Source organism: Crocodylus siamensis, chromosome 6, assembly GCF_052110815.1.
Source record: "Crocodylus siamensis isolate JL-2025a chromosome 6, ASM5211081v1, whole genome shotgun sequence".
In the NCBI taxonomy this organism is placed as follows: domain Eukaryota; kingdom Metazoa; phylum Chordata; order Crocodylia; family Crocodylidae; genus Crocodylus; species Crocodylus siamensis.
The window spans coordinates 55,536,545-55,548,763 of NC_143400.1; the positions used below are offsets into that span (position 1 = coordinate 55,536,545).

Below are 12,219 nucleotides of genomic sequence, written 5' to 3' on the forward strand. Positions count from 1 at the left end.
CAGTCCTGGGACAGGGTGGGGCAGAGAGCTGGGCACTGGGGGGAGCTGGGAGGTGAGTAGTACTAGGACTGGGAGAGTTCCCTGTTCCCTATGACCTCCTAGTGTTGGGGTTGACCAGGAGCAAATTTATTCCTGGTCAGCATCTACACATGTACTGGTTGGTTAGTTTACTACTTGTATTTACAGATAGTAGCTAATTGCTCAGTAGACTAATTTACAGCATGGTAAATGGTGCATACATGTAGACACTGATGCTTTACTGCACAGTAATTTAGTTGGCTGTGCAGTAAAGCATCTTATGCAGACACACTCGGTATGTATTACTTCTGACTTTCTAGGGGGTAACTCTAGAGTCATGTGGCTCTCACCAATGTTGTGTCCATTTAACATTTTACACTATATAAATGTGTTGTGTGTTTACACCTGTACGCGTGTCCTAGTTTAAACTACTAATCCAAACACTTCTATTTTGTGTGGATTACATAGGTGCAGTAAAAGGGAGTTGATTTCCTTGCCACAGTTTAAAATATCAAAATTGTTTTTAATTACATTTAGAAGTTAAAGAATGGTTTTATCCTAGAAATGCGGGTTTTCCTTTTTGTCACCTCCTTCTCTCTGAGTGGTAGTTTCCAGGTCCCTGTATAGGTGGAGCCTGGCATGAATCCTGTGGTGTTTTGGAGGTTCATGACATGGATATTTTCTTGTTTTGCTGTGCTGGTGTGGCGTCTATGGTCTCACTGGGAAGCCAGTGTTTCTCTGCATCCGTTTGTGTTGCTTTTTTAATCTGTGTGGATTGTGTCGTACTGTCTTTATACATCTTTCTTGTTTGGTGTATGGTTAGGAATGGCCCATCCAGCCAAATGTATGCCAGGCACCTCAGACAGCGCAGAACCTTTTGCAGAGTTCTCATGTGTTGAGAATCCTGGGGTGGCGGGGCTGGTTGAGAGGAGATAGGTAGTTAGCTGTGGGTTAGGTAGGGTCAGGGAGACCCCAGTGATCAGGGCTGGCAGAAATCAGCAAGGGAGACTGATTTCTGCTGATGCTGACAAGTAGGCTGAGGAAGTCAAAGGTGTAGCTAGATGTAGGGGAAAGGAACTTTTTGTTTTTCGGTGCCGAAATATCTTATCAGTTGTGTTGGCTTGTATCCTTTTATTCTATGTAATAAACCTTTTTGTTGTTTGGCTTCTTACAGACTGCCAGTGGAAAGAGTAACTTGTAGCAAGTGATATTGTAGGCTAGCCCCTCCATGAAGAGGGGGACCTAAAAATATTCTTCTGTGACATAGCAGGGTGGCAAACTGGGGCTCTGGAAGACCCCCGCCCCTCCCCCTCAGGCAGGTTTGCAGCCATCTTAGGATAAAGTGCTAAACAAACTACCATGCCCCATTTTGGTGTACAGATTCTGGAGTTATCTGTTGAAGGAGAAATAAAAATAGACACTGAGAGGAGCTTCCATAGGGAAATCCTTGGGACAGCTTAGATTGGGGAAAAAATAAACTAAAGTTTCTATTTGCTTAGGGATGTTAAGCAACAAATGAAGCCACATCCTAGAATTGGGTAAGTTTAAAGTATGCACAAAGTTATGCATGTTGTACTTACAGTAAGGTAGGAACATTATCTGTTTACCATCCCAGTTATTTTCATGTATACTCAGTTTGCAAATGAGAAAAAAAAGTTTTTAACTAACAAAGTCTGTAAATCCATCCTGGTGTCTGAAACACACAGTGACTTTATTTCCAGAATCGTGCCCTCAGTGATAATTATTTGATCCCACTCTTCATATTGTGTCTGGAGAGACACTTCTGCAATTCTGTTACTGTCAAGGACTTTATAGAGATATATCTAAATGGCTTTGCCTTTAAAGGTGCTAAGTACCAACAGCTGCAAATGAAGTCCATGGGACCAGCAGATTCTGAAAATCAGGCTTTAGAAAACAAGTCTGGAATGTGATCCAGTTCACTCTCAGCTATGTTGGACTAAAAGGAGTACAAAGCAGCCACAATTTTTTTGCCTTAAGAGTAGAAGGTCTGGCTCTGAATACACAAAGCAAACTTGTACAGCATGCAAGAAGCTGTCATTGTTGGTCTGTTTTTTTTTCCAGAGAACAACTACAAATTTAAATGTCTGAAGTATATTCATAGAAAACATCATTTAAAAATAAAAATAACTTGCTATATGTTTAGACAACAATATTTCTTTGCCTATGAAGAAGTGCTTAATTGCCACATTAGACAACTTGCATAGATTTGGTACTGAAACAAATTACTGCACTTGCTCCCATCTTTGAGTGAGCAGTTAATCATTTCAAAATTCTTTAAAAAATTATATAATTCTTGCAAGTAGAGCTAGGTGGTTTCATTAGAGTGACTCTAAGAACAGGCTTGGATTTGCAAGGTGTTAGGCTTCCCTTTATCATCTGGTGTAGGAATCTGCCCTCCTGGAACTACTGAAGCAGAAAATTATGACAAACACTTCCTTTCTTTTCCCGTTTTCCCCTGTTTCATAGGTGCTACCTCTTCTCTTGCCCTCTGTCTTTTTTTCTAATTCTAATCCCTTTCCCCTTAAGCCCATGTTCAGTAAACATGATGGATATAGGGACTCAAATTGTACATGGTCCCTATTTGATCACAGGGAGAAAAATAAGAAGGTCCCCATTTTAGCAGCTGTGTAGACAGTAATCATAATTACTATCCCTGAGTGCCTATACAAGTGAAGGACAGGCATTTCCAAAGGTGCTTTAACTTTTTCACTTTACTTAAAGTGTACCTTAAAACTTACTAGACATTCCCCAGCTTGGTGTGAGTTTCTTGCCTTGCTGTAACTCTGTGGAGTAGGAGGCAGGGCGTGCCAGACACGGCACAATGCAGCCTGAGATCACGGGGAAGCCCTAGTTAAATATGAGTGCAATAAAGGTGAACTAGGTAGGCTGAGACACACTATCGGAGTTTGCCTTGCATTTAAAACGCATACAGTGTGGTTTAATTAAGGTGACTTAATTAAAGTCACCTATATATATTAAGTGATGGCTTTACAACACTTTAAATGGTGAAAACTGTAACATGTATAGGCACCCTCTCTTCTTCCCATGCTCAGTGGACTTCAATGAACAATCCTGCCTTCTGCTTCTTTTGCAAGAGGGGTTTCTAAGCTGAAGGAAGCTCCATTCTGCTACACTCTAATGGCTAATACAAAAGGCACAGTCATCTTTAGTGCCCTGTTTGGAGGAGCCTATGTCAACTCTACGTATGGCTTGCTGTGAGATGCCAGTCTGCTCCAAGCAGCCTTGTTTGTACAATGTGTACCTCTGTAAAAGTTGGATAAACAATGAAGACAACGGAATAGCTATTTTTAATAAGTGCCATTATTAGCAAGTAAATTTCCCCCCAACTTTCAAGTTTTGCAAGTCTCTCAAATATCTGCTCTCTTGAAGCAGATGAAGGATGCTGAATTGAATCAGTTGAAACATTGGCAAAATACTATTGTCACACTGTTGACCGTAGGTGCTATAGGGCTTGGGTCCTTTACTGGATGATGTCTTCTTTTCTATGTAGGGTAGGGGATCCTATAGCACCCTTAGCCCCTATACAAATCTCACCTGCCATGACTTTGATAATAAGTATATATATTTTCTTTTTATTATAAGGATAAGGTATACTTTTCCCAACAGGAGGGTGTTTGCCAAGAAACAAGGCAGAAGAAAGATGTCTACTGACTCAAAAAACAAAAATCCCAGAAAAAAAAGAGACTCCACTATCCCTTGCACCTCAGCCTCATACCACCTGACACCCAGGATTCCTTTCAGGGTGTTTTAAAAAAAAAAAAAATCTATGGAAAAACAAACAAAGAATAAAGTCTGTCTTCAGTGCTTCCTGCAACTCTTAGTATACTCAAAAACAATGCCACTATTTATTATCCAGCTCCCAATCATCTTTGCCTGACTGCCTCTGGTGTGGCTAGCTATTCTTCCTGGCTAGCCTCCAGTGTGTCTTACCCATCCTGGGAGTTCCTCTTGGCATCTGGCTACAGCCTCCGTTGGGAAACTGTCCTTGTCTTCATTCCCCTGCTCCTGGGAACTCTCCAAGAGCCCTCTTCCAGGCTGTTTTTCTCCACTCTGGGCATTCCCTCTCACACTGCTTCTTTCCACGCCCTGGGCATTCCCTTCTGCGCTGCTTCTCTCTGCATCCCGCTCACCGTCCCTGGGACTGGAACTTCCCATCCCCAAGCTCTGTTGGCTCATCCAGAGCTGGCGCTCGCTCTGGAAAAGCCTCTTGCTTCCCCCCATCTCCTGGTTTCCTGGAGTAAGCGCAGGGAAGAATGATTTTCCCTGCAGGAAAGCCATTTCCTTGCCTTTTTTTTCTCCTTTACACGCATCAGTGCAAATGTTGTTTGTCCAGCTTGGATGATCAAATGCAAATATCACATAGCACTTAATATTGTTTTTTGTTACTCAGATAAATTGTTTTGCATGAATTGCTAATATGCTTTATTTTTATTTCTAGAAATATCCAAATTACAGTTGTAATTTACTTCAGAAATTGTAAATCTAATGGGTTTTTTTACATTATTGAGAAGTGGTTAATTAAAAGCTATGGAGATATTTATTTTCATCCTAAATTGCTGAAACAATTTATTACCATGGTATTTTTATAGCGTTACATTTTTATTGCTTTATACTACACATGTTGAGCTTTAATATTTTCATCCTTCATTCATTAATTTCAAATTAAATATTGAACTTTCATTGCAATTTAGTCATAGCTTCTAAAGCGTAAAAAATAAGCTTTGGCTTAACATCCTAAAATGAAAGTGATGAGGGGACACAGTCTAAGGAAGAAAAAAAATATATTTTCTGTTCAAGATCTTTGGGCATTTGAGAACTATGTAAATTTATGTTATAGGAATTGGTTTAATAGGGTCCACTTATATATATTTCTGCATTTTACTAGCACTCAGAGGCCAGATCCAGATGTGCAGCTTGATTTGTTTGTTTGTTTGTTTGTTTGTTTTTGTTTTTGCTGTGCCACAAACTCACGTGTTGCGTGTTAAACCATACACAGTATTGCTAATGTGTAGTGCCAGGGCAAAAATTGCTACTGGCATTTCCCAATAGTAAATAAATACCCTGGGAAAAAAAAACAAAAACAAAAAAAGCGGTGCAAAGCATGCCAAAGTGGCTGGGATAAATGCAGAGACAAAGGAGCAGAGCCCTAGAGCTGCCTTCTCCCCTGTCTCTGCATGCTGTGCAGTCCCCACACTGGAGTATCCTGCACCCTAGCCAGCCACTCCCCAGCTGACTGGGGCACAGTGTGCCTCGAGATTGGGGAGCAGGCAGCCCTTCGCAGGCTGCTCCCCTGTCTCTGCATGCTTTAGCACAGGGGTGCACCGCAGAGCCTATCTCAAGGCAAACTGCACCCCAGCCAGCTGTTCCCCGGCTGACTGAGCACTGGGTGCCTCAGTGTGGGGGTTGCTTGCTTGCTGCCTTACGCTAAGTCACTCTATGCTCCAGCCTCCCCCTGCCACCTCGTGTCTTGCTGTGAAGTGCATGGGGAGGGGTGAGCACTGCTGCACAAAATAGTGGCATCAGTTTGTGCTGTTACTATTTCTGCTACTGCAAACATGCACCCATGCTCATGGGGATGAGGCCAGAAAGGAGTTGTCTTCCTACTGAAGTCAATGGGAGCTGTTATTTCAGATTCTATTCCACCAATCGGGTGTATAAAAAAGTGCCTAAATCTGATAAGCCACCCTACTTGAGTCCATGAAAGAAAGTTAATGGGGAATCCAGGTTGTAAATGTATTGGTCTAGAGGAAAAGGCCATCAGGACTCGTAACAGAGCTGATATCTTTTATTAGACCAACAAGATTTTTGCAAAAAAAATTCTTTCATTGCAACTTTTGGGTGCAAACACCCTTCATCAGGCATTGGAGAAAAGATTGTAAAAGTTCTCTTGGGTAGAAATGCAAGTTCATATTTCATAGGATTTCACAGAGGAGTCAGTAGATGAAAAACTCCTTTGCACAGCCAGTTCATAGCTGGTATGGGACCTCTCACCTCCTGTGAGGACCTGTGATGATGCAGGTTACTTTGAAACAAAGGCAGGAGCAGGGTTTCAGGTTTCAAGTGGTCACAGTTGCTTCCTGCTTGGGGAGAATATGAAGATTTCATTAATGGGAAAGGTGTTCAATTCCTTCTCCTCCTTGCTGTTTTTTTTTGGTGACCCAGTCTTAAGGGTAAGAGGATCATGTATTACAATTCAGGACTGGGACAGGTTAGAATAAAATCGCATGTAGGTGTGCAGGTGTACTTAGATGCCTAATAGGTAGAACGAAGCCTGGTCCAAAGTCGCCCCAGTTGGAGCGAATAACAGCCACCACAGGTCTAGGCATCCTAATGATCCTGACTAGCTATTTTAGTCAGCCATAGCTAGGATGGGGGACATTGACTGTTTAGTTAACTTACTTTAATGTCTCTGGCCTCAGACTTAAAAACAGCCCAAGCAGTTGCACAGTATACCTCACTCCTGAAGGAGCTTCCTGACCCTACTTATCTATGACCTTAGTTCCTGGATCTTGCCCTGTTTCTAGTTCTAGTTCTACCCTGGATCTTTCCTTAGCCTTGTCACCAGTCCTTGCTTCAGCCTTATTCCTGCTTCCTATCTGATCTTCAGTTCCTGCCCTGGATCCTGGTGCTCAGCCTTGTTCTCCACTCCTGAGCTGGCCTGATTTCTGTTCCTGCAAAGCTGCCTTAAGTATCTTGGATTTCCTAGCTCCTGGTGTCTGGCACAGTCCTGGTCATGATTCCAGGATCCCAGCCTCCAGTGTGGTTCCTGCCTTTATACCCTTTGATTTCTGATTCTAGTTTCTCCTCCAATTTAGGTTGAAAGTCTAACTAACCTATCTTGCTGCCTAACGGCTTCAAACATTATCATTAAGGTTCTGTCCAGTTTTTTGGTTACAAACTCTTGTTTTTAGGTGCTTGTTCTTCTTTTACATGATACATCATATCATTTTCTTGAGGTCTGGATACAAGAAGATCAGAATGCCGGTTTGACATTTAACTTTTAAAGGGTTGATTTTGCAAATGTTTTTGCACATTAGCAAACTTAAACCTGTAGGTACTCCCACTGAAATCTTAAATCTTGAAAGCATAAAGCACAAAGGGCAATGAAGAACAAGTGTAAAGTTTTAGAGGAAGAGCTAATAAATCTAAGAATACTTAAATGTTAACAGGACAAATTGGTGATGAGGCTCTGATTCATAATTAGATTGAAGTCAATAAGAGCTCTTTTGTTGAATTCAGTGAGGTGTGAAGGCTGTCATTATTCCCTGGGCAGGTTGCTGATGCCTTAGGGGCCTTCGAAAACAAGTGATTTATTCTCATATTGAACATTTGTGGGGGGAGAGGAAAAGGAGTCCAGCCATATCACCAGATAATTAGAAAGTTCAGCTGGAGGTCCCACATTTTCATAGTATCAGGATTTCCCCACATCTGTGCAGAAGGCAACTGAGAAATGTAAATATTTGTAATGGCAACATTTGTTCTGAAAGGCAAAATGCAAGGAACGAGAAGCGACTAATGTACCATATCACCAAAAGGGCTGACAACTCAGTGTCTCAGTAAGTTAAACAACCTACCAAAAGCAGATTGGCATGAGAAAAGCAAAGGAAGAACATACTGTAAAATAAAAAAAAATATTAAAGACTTGGAGTAGACCTGATCAGAATATTTTTTTACAATAATATACTTTATCACCATAACTGGAACATTTGAAGATGTAAAAATTTTGTTGGGATTTTGAGAGAGAGATTTCTAAGATCAAGAGAGAGGGAGTGCTCATGTAGCAGGGGCAGATGAATTAATAGCCTGATCTTTTATCTGAAAATTTATATTTCAAAAGAATTCAGTCATGGGAAAACATTAAAATAATTTTGTACCAATGTTCAATAATTTTTTTAATTGATGACAAAACAAGTTTGGTGTCATCTGGCTCGTTCTAGCTTGTAGGGAAAAAATACAAGCAACAAAAAACAAAGTGGGTACTACCACATGAAGGATATAATGGAGAGTAAATAGAATTTATAAGTATATATGGGGAGTTAAGGACCCTCTATGCCAAGGTCCTTTTGGTTTTTTTCTGCTTAATGAAAAGATATTTTTGAACAACAGTATCCTGTTAATGCATATTGTATATCCCACCATAAGGCCCTAAAAGGCACCTGTAAATTAGGTAAATTACTTGAGGATCACTTGACCTCACCAAGCTACCACTAGATAAGACCCTAAAATTATAATACTGGGTCAAACCAGAAATCTGTCTAGTCAAGCATCCTGTCTCCCATAGCAGTGGCATAATGAGGGCAGAGTGAACACGACAACCAACCTGGGTACTGAACTGGGTGCAGGAGGATGGAAAAAAGCAGCTGTTCTTGACAGCCATGTAACTGCAGCTATGACTGTGATGATGCAACAACCAAAAGTCAGTGCTGCTGCTGTATCCCCAGCATCTAGCTGTGTCCCTACACTGCTGTTTCGTAGAGTGGATATTTTTGAGTAAGAGCATAAGAAACAGGGTACAATGAAAAACATCCTTTATCAATGGGTTAAAAACATTAGTTATGCATTGTATGAGAAAACACTTCCCTTTGTTTTAAACCTGCTGTCTGATAATATTATTAGTAAAAATTGCAGGTACTACATTTCAACTAGGATTTTTCAGTGATATAACAAAATGTGTTAATTTTCTCACTGTTTAAAAAAATAAACAACGTATTTTTGCACCAAATTTATGGACTTTGCAATGAAAGTAGAATTCCATTTTCAGTTAATGCCTGTGGGTCAGAGGATATTATTTTGGACTCTATTTGTGTACATAGCACACCTCCTGCTGGTCAGAGAAGGAGGTATGTGGCCAAAGGTGGTATTTATCTCCTAGATAATCTTTTAGTTAATTATTATTTCCTCAATAATGTAAGTCTGGCTTACCCACATAGAATTATTTCAGTAGTGGGTGTGCTACTTGGTATTTTTTTAATGGAAACAGATTGTTAGTTTCTTCATTGGGCTTTCATTCAGTAGTGAACCTATACAGGTATCACCTGGTAATGTAGATACTGTTTAAATCACTGTAGCATAATTTTACAACCAAAATAACCTTCACTTCAAATAGTGTTCATACATGAAATGTGTGCACTTGTGTAGCTGTACCAGTGACTGAAATCCTGGGGTGGATACAACATGAATATAGCATCCAAATCACAAAAATCATAGAATCACAAAATCATAGAAAATTAGGGTTGAAAGGGACCTCAGGAGGTCATCTAATTCAACTCCCTGCTCAAAGCAGGACCAGCTCAAACTAGCTCATTCCAGAGACGATGGAACCTCCCTGGCTGCAACTTGAGACCATTGCTCCTTGTTCTGTCATCTGCCACCACTGAGAACAGTCTAGCTCCATCCTCTTTGAAACAACCCTTTAGATAGTTAAATGCTGCTACCAAATCCCCCCCTCAGTCTTCTCTTCTGCAAACTAAATAAACCCAGCTCTCAGTCTCTCATAGGTCACATGCCCCAGCCCTTGAACCATTTTTGTTGCTCTCTGCTTTACTTTCTCCAACTTGTCCACATCCTTTCTATAGTACTGGATACAGTACTGCAGGTGTGCCCTCACCAGTTCAGAATCGAATGGAATAATTACACCCTTCAGTCTATTAATAACCCTCCTATCAATGCAGCCCAGTATACTGTTAGCCTTCTTGGCAACAAAAGCACACTGCTGACTCATCCATTTTATTGTCCACTGTAACCCCCAGATCCGTTTCTGCAGAGTCACTGCTTAGCCAGTCACTCCCCAGGCGGTGCATGGGATTGTTCCATCCTAAGTGCAGGGCTTTGCACTTATCTTTGTTAAAGTTCATGATTTGTTTTGGCCCAGTCCTCCAATTGGTCAAAGTGACTTGGAATGCAAGCCCCACCTTTCGGTGCATCTGCTGTAGCCCCTTGCTTGGTGTCATCCACGAACTTACTGAGGGTGCATTCCACCCCATCCTATCTCCATTAAGGACAATGTTGAACAAAAGCAGACCCAGGACTGACCCCTGGTGTACTCCACTTGTACTGGCTGCCAGCTAGATGCTGAGCCACTGATTACCATCGTTGAGCCTGACAATCCAGCCAGCGTTCTGTCTACCTTACAATCTAACCCATTCTTTCTCAGCTTGCTTGCAAGAATGCTGTGGAAGACGGTATCAAAAGCCTTGGTAAAGTCACAGTAATTACACCAACTGTTTTCCCCTCAGTCACAGACCCAGTTTTCTCTTCATAGAAGGCAGTCAGGTTGGTCAAGAATGACTTGCCCTTGGTGAATCTATGCTGACTGTTCCTAATCACCAGTGATCCTAGTTTTCCCTGCTAAAAAAAAAATTAGCAAATTCTCTGATTAAAACCCCCAAATTCATTATTTAAAATTAAAGGCCCCTCCCCCCACCCTACAACCCCCCTGGTCCTGCTGATGCCCCCCACCCACACCTTCTGCTCCCCCAGCCCTGCTGGTGGGGGCTCCCAGCTACCAGGGCTATGGGGCCAGGGACATGGGTCTGCAGCCCCTTGTCCCTGGCAGGAGGTGACTGCTGCTGCAGCAGTGAAGCCCAGATCTCCCCCCTGCTTCCTGCTTCCTGCAGGCTTGGGGTGGGGGGGAATTGCTCACTGCTGCAGCGCACAGTCCTGGGGGACAGGGGAACCTATGCCCCCCACATCTGTCTGCAGTGCCCCGTCCCACTCCCCGCTGGGGCCCTGCAGCTGCGTATTGTGGCCCTGGGCCCCAAGCACTGCTCGGCTGGGCAGCAGTTCCAGCCCTACCCAACTCCCTCCCTCCCTCCTTATGGGGGCCTCAGTCCCCACCCCCGCCGTTTACCTGCAGAAGCTGCTCATATATGTGAACATGGCTCCACCTGCCTTACCGCCCTTCTTCCACTCCCTCCCAACCTATTGCGGACTGGAAATCTGCCAGCCTTTGGGGAGCTCATTGCAAAATTTGCAGGTTTCTCCAGTAAAAGGAGAAATCTGTTTGCCTCTGGTAAAATGAACAATCCGCAGTTTATTCCATTTTTTCTATGGGAAATGGAAAACCTTCATCCCTGCTAATTACCTTCTTCTCCAAGTGCTTAGAAACAGATTCTTTGAGGACCTGCTCCATGATTTTTCGTGGGACTGAGGTGAGGTTGACTGGTCTTTAGTTCCCTAAATCCTTCTTCTTGCCTTTCTTAAAAACAGGCACTATATTTTTTCCCTTTTCCAGTTGTTTTGGACCTCCCCCAATCGCCACAGGTGTTCAGAGATAATGCCGAGTGGCTCTGCAATCACATCAGCCAACTCCCTCAGCACCCTTGGTAGCATTGCTTCCAGCCCCAGGGACTTGTACATGTCCAGCTTTTTTAAATAGTTCCTAACCTGCTCTTTCACCGGAACTGCTCACCTTCTCCTCAAATTGTTCTGCCTGGTGCGTTAGTTTGGGAGCTGACCTTGCCTGTGAAGACCGAGGTAAAAAAGGCATTCAATACTTTAGGCTCTTCCTCATCGCCTGTCACTAGGATGCCTCCCCCATTCAATAAGGGACCCATACTTTCCCTAACCTTCCTCCTGCTGCTAACAAGCTTGTAAAAACCCTTCCTGTTACCCTTCACAAACCTTTCTAGCTGCAACTCCAATTGTGCTTTGTCCTTCCTGATTTCATCCCTGAATGCCTGAGCAATATTATTATACTCCTCCCTTGTTATCTGTCCAGGCTTCCACTTCTTGTAAGCTTCCTTTTTGTGTTTAAGCTCACTGAAGAGCTCTTTGCTAAGCCAAGCTGGTTGCCTGTCATATTTGTGCATGGGATGGTTTGTTCCTGCACCCTCAGTAAGGTTTCTTGAAAATACAGTCAGCTTTCTTGGACTCCTTTCCTAATCATACTGGCCTCACAGGAAATCCTGTCCATGAGTTCCCTGAGGGAGTCTAAGTTTGCTCCTCTGAAGTCCAGAGCCCATACTCCGCTGCTCTCCTTTCTTCCGTTTGTCAGGATCTTGAACTCAATCATCTTGTGGTCACTTCTGCCCAACTTGCCATTTGCTTCTACATCCCTCCCCAGTCAATTCTTCCCTTCTTGTGAGTAGTTGATCACAGCCCCTAGTCAGTCTCTCCCAACACTTGCATCAAGAAGTTGTCTCCAATGCTCTCCAGAAA

General features: G+C 42.7%; 1 protein-coding gene across 2 annotated transcripts in view; it reads left to right on the forward strand.

The window, feature by feature from the left end:
• CLSTN2 (calsyntenin 2) overlaps positions 1 to 12,219 on the forward strand; it is an 840,356-nt gene that overhangs the window by 610,819 nt on the left and 217,318 nt on the right. The window lies entirely within an intron of this gene.